The 5,392-nt window shown below is 36.8% G+C and overlaps 1 protein-coding gene and 1 long non-coding RNA gene across 3 annotated transcripts in view; one reads left to right on the forward strand and one right to left on the reverse strand.

The window, feature by feature from the left end:
- The window catches only part of LOC139128152 (uncharacterized), a 35,411-nt gene extending 30,820 nt beyond the window's left edge, over positions 1–4,591 (reverse strand). Inside the window, exon 1 of the mRNA XM_070693989.1 lies at positions 3,362–4,591. The gene's annotated coding sequence lies outside the window, so the exon portion shown is untranslated. The remainder of the gene's footprint in view (positions 1–3,361) is intronic.
- LOC139128164 (uncharacterized) overlaps positions 1–5,392 on the forward strand; it is a 38,286-nt gene that overhangs the window by 29,851 nt on the left and 3,043 nt on the right. The gene's annotated exons all lie outside the window — the stretch shown is intronic.

Consider the following 5,392-nt stretch of genomic DNA (forward strand, 5'->3'; position numbering starts at 1 on the left):
GGCAATCCATAGATTCCCATGTATAAGGCAATCCATAGACTCCCATGTATAAGGCAATCCATAGACTCCCATGTATAAGGCAATCCATAGACTCCCATGTATAAGGCAGTCCATGGACTCCCATGTATAAGGCAGTCCATAGACTCCCATGTATAAGGAAGTCCATAGACTCCCATGTATAAGGCAGTCCATAGACTCCCATTTATAAGGCGGTCCATAGACTCCCATGTATAAGGCAATCCATGGACTCCCATGTTTAAGGCAGTCCATAGACTCCCATGTATAAGGCAGTCCATAGACTCCCATGTATAAGGAAGTCCATAGACTCCCATGTATAAGGCAGACCATAGACTCCCATGTATAAGGCAATCCATGGACTCCCATGTTTAAGGCAGTCCATAGACTCCCATGTATAAGGCAGTCCATAGACTCCCATGTATAAGGAAGTCCATAGACTCCCATGTATAAGGCAATCCATAGACTCCCATGTATAAGGCAGTCCATAGACTCCCATGTATAAGGCAGTCCATAGACTCCCATGTATAAGGCAGTCCATAGACTCCCATGTATAAGACAGTCCATAGACTCCCATGTATAAGGACTCCCATGTATAAGGCAGTCCATAGACTCCCATGTATAAGACAGTCCATAGACTCCCATGTATAAGGCAGTCCATAGACTCCCATGTATAAGGCCAAGAAAAATAAAAATTTACTTTCTCATCGTATTCATATTGCAAAAAGGATGCAGTGACACAGTTTTTAGTCCCCACAGATAATGTCAGTCCGTCAGTCCATCCATGTGAGTCCATCCGTTCACGCAGATATCTCAGACGCTTTCACAAAATGTCACGTGACCTTTGACCTCAAATATACATATTTGTCCATAACTGGGTAACCACAAGTGCTAAACCTTTCATATATGGTATGATGGGACACCCTATGATGCCACATATTGTACCTCATTAATTATGTGCATATCTAATTTTGAGCAAGCCAATAGAGCTAGTCTGATTTTTGGTATATATGGATAACTTAGCAATACAATTTTGTTGACAAAATGTCATGTGACCTTGGTGACCTTTGACCTCAAATATACATATTTGTCCATAACTCAGTAATCACTAATGCTACACCCTTCATATTTGGTATGATGGGACACCTTATGACGCCACATATTGTTCCTCATTAATTATGTGCATATCTAATTTTGAGCGAGCCAATAGAGCCAGAGGTCTGATTTTTGGTATATAGGGATAACTTAGCAATACAATTATTCTGACAAAATGTCATGTGATCTCGGTGACCTTACTGAACTCTCAATATACATATTTGTCCATAACTCAGTAACCACAAATGCTACACCCTTCATATTTGGTATGATGGGACACCTTATGACGCCACATATTGTACCTCATTAATTATGCACATATCTAATTTTGAGCGAGCCAATAGAGCCAGAGGTCTGGTTTTTGGTATATAGGGATAACTTAGCAATACAATTATTTTGACAAAATGTCACGTGACCTCAGTGACCTTTGATCTTAAATATACATATTTGTCCAAAACTCAGTAACCACAAGTGCTACACCCTTCATATTTGGTATGATGGGACACCTTATGACGCCACATATTGTACCTCATTAATTATGCACATATCTAATTTTGAGCGCGCCAATAGAGCTAGAGGTCTGATTTTTGGTATATAGGGATAACTTAGCAATACAATTTTTTTGACAAAATGTCATGTGACCTCGGTGACCTTTGACCTCAAATATACATATTTGTCCATAACTCAGTAACCACAAGTGCTACACCCTTCATATTTGGTATGATGGGACACCTTATGACGCCACATATTGTACCTCATTAATTATGCACATATCTAATTTTGAGCGAGCTAATAGAGCAAGAGGTCTGATTTTTGGTATGTAGGGATAACTTAGCAATACAATTTTTTTGAAAAAATGTCGCGTGACCTCAATGACCTTTGACCTCAAATATACATATTTGTCCATAACTCAGGAACCACAAGTGCTACACCCTTCATATTTGGTATGATGGGACACCTTATGACGCCACATATTGTACCTCATTAATTATGTGCATATCTAATTTTGAGCAAGCCAATAGAGGTAAATGTATGATTTTTAGTATATAGGGACAGACTATAGGATAGAAATTTTTTGACAAAATGTCACGTGACCTCGATAACCTTTTATGTAAAATACACGATTATGTCAATAAATAAGTAACCACAAGTGCTATGTCCTTTATATTTAGTAGGATGGGAGACCTTATGACAACACATGCTTTACCTCGTTAATTATGCCCATATATAATTGTGGGCAAGCCAATAGAGCTAGAGGTCTGAATTTTGGCATATATGGATTAATTAGCAATACAATGGGTTTTTTTTTCAAAATGTCACGTGACCTTGATGACCTTTGACCTTGAATATTCATATATATGCATAACTTCATAGATCTGAACATATACACTCCAGTGATACTTCTTAATGACCTCATTTCCCTGCCCCATCAAGACTAATACTCCTATTACAAGTGGGGACTATGTCAATGTCAATGACTTGTTACTTCTATACAGAATATTATCTCACATAGTGAGTGTCTGAATATTATTCTGAATTGTATTCCAAAGCACATTCTGAAAGGACTCTTCTGGAATATACAGAATATTATCTCACATAGTGAGTGTCTGAATGTTATTCTGAATTGTATTCCAAAGCACATTCTGAAAGTAACTCTTCTGAAAATTTCACATTCTTTGCCACTGCACCATCTCCCTAATACATACTGATGACCCACGGTGTCCACTCAAGTCTCACTTTGATTACCTTACATATTTGTATTTTAAATTTACTTTATATTCAAAATACATATAATCAGAGCGATAAAAATATAAAAACAGCACAAAAAGTACAGTTAATCAACTGCATTTTCTTTGCCAAATGTCTTCACGCCATATGTGAGGGGTCAAATCTGTTGCATTACCGCCAGCTTTCTGACGTATTTTTATCAGCTGTCTCTCATGAAATATTTATGAACAAGGGGCCAAATCTGTTACATTACCTCCAGTTTTCTGACGTATTTTTATCAGCTGTCTCTCATGAAATATTTATGAACAATTTGTCCACTTCCTTGTAATCACAGTAATTTTTATCTGACATATATCACAGTATGCAGAATACTGCAGAAACACATGATTCACACAGAATTTCAAATGTGTGTATAAATGTCAGTTGCTCCAAAGGGAAGTGGCGAAAATTCTTTTTTGCGAAAATTCAACAAGGAAGCCTCATGAAAACTTTGACACAACTGTATAGAGAAACAAAATCATACCTTAGTTGTTATGGCTTTGAAGTTTCCACTGACACAAATAGGCATCTAGGTCTGCTGGAGGTCCAATGACGATTGGTCCAGTGAACCTCTGAGTAAAAAAATCGAAAAGTGTACAAGTATCCCTGGCTGTGGTAAAATTTGACTTGAAGGGTGTCTGGATTGTTGCTGCGCTTGCGCAGAACAAGTAGGTGTGCAACACCGAAGTCACATGATTTACAACACATTTATTGTGCTACGCTGTGGAAACAGTAAAGAAATGGGTCAAGAGTTCATTCTTTGCTGACCTTTACCCATCATACGATTCTTGTGTACTCAAATGACCCTTGGTAAATCATTTCTGATGGAAGGAACACCTTCAGGTACCAGATTATCAGTAGATATTGCATTTATCTTCAGTGAAGAAGATCTGTAGAAATATTATAAGGAAACTGCATAGCACTCAGGGTATGCACAAAGACATTCCTGGCAATTTTTTTACAAAAGGTATTGGGCACACACAGGGCCAGTGGTCAAATTCATACTCTTGTGAGAATGACAGTCATCATTGGTAAAATATGTTTACAGCAGGTCCATTTTGAACACCATTCTCCCTGCATGTATGTTCACAAAGTTGATGCTTGGCAATCTTCCAAAATTCCCTTCTACAGTTTAGCCAGGGGAATAAGATTTACCTCATTGACAACTTGGCATTTTTAATGTTAACAAATTTATAGGAACACAGCCAGAATTAATTTCAGAATTCTTTATTCTGAAAAATGTATTAGTCCTATTTGTGTAGATTGAATAGCATGAGGAATTAATACTTAGAGATTTACAAATGTGACATTAGTTTAAAATTTGAAATTTGTAAATTGTGCTAGACTTTTCGGATTATAAGTGATCCATGTAAAACTTAGTTGAACGTTCCAGAATCACACAAATCAGTGACAAAATTATATGGCTGAATTTTTCAGAGATCAGAACAACAACATGGTACTGCAGTTGAAAATTCTCTTCAGAACATCAGATTACTTTTAGAGGAGATATGACAGGATAATTCCAATGAATTTATCCTATATTACCTGAAAAGAATATCTACAACTGATTATTAAGGACTATTTACATTTATGATCCAACCATTCTGTTCAGATTCATTTTTAAATCGGGTTTATACCGGTTTTACATCATTTTCATGTGAAAGTTGTCTTTGCAGCCATTTTGCTATATTTATGTGCTCTTCAGTTTTCATGCACATTGTGATAATATCATGTACTCTGAAATCTAAGCACCACATGCAATAATTTTATTGCAAGAACTAAAGTGTACAAATGAGGAAGTCTTCATCCTTTCACAACCATGTTTTTGACCAAAACCCACTGTGTTTATTAGTGATCTATTTACATGCAATTGTGTTGAACAGGTCAACCCGTAAACCGCCATGCCCAAATACATTCATGACCTGTATACAGCTGCACTACATTCACTTGAATTCATTCACACACAGTGCAGGTTAAGCACATGCAATAATTTTGTTGTGAGAAAAAAAAGTAAAATAAGGAAATCTAAATCCTTTCACAAGCACACTGTTGGCCAAAACTCAATGTATTCAACAGTGATCTGTTTACAGGACAATGGGCTAAATAGGTCAACCTGTAAACCGCCATACATTCATTTCACGTATACAGCACTATACATTCACTTGAATACTGCATTCACAAGCAACAGGTTAAATATACCGGCTGACTCTGTCCCTTTAGTGGACATAGCGTGGTTTAGAACTTTCTTTCTCGCTTTTAACATCACTTATACTTCTTTCCTTTAGCACCATCTTCAATATCATATAGGACTAAAATAATGATATTATTTATAGCCTAGCCATGGAAGTTATCATTAATGTTTATAGCAAAACTTGGTTAATTATTTTCATCGTCGATATGTAGTTAGGTAAGTCACCAACTCAGCTGACTGAATACCTTAACTCTACAGGGCATACTGCCAAAATGAAAGGAAGGCGTTTTGAAAACATTTGTACGCTAGCTATACAAAAGATAA

This window comes from Ptychodera flava, unplaced genomic scaffold (genome assembly GCF_041260155.1).
Source record: "Ptychodera flava strain L36383 unplaced genomic scaffold, AS_Pfla_20210202 Scaffold_45__1_contigs__length_1260105_pilon, whole genome shotgun sequence".
NCBI classification, from domain to species: Eukaryota; Metazoa; Hemichordata; class Enteropneusta; family Ptychoderidae; genus Ptychodera; species Ptychodera flava.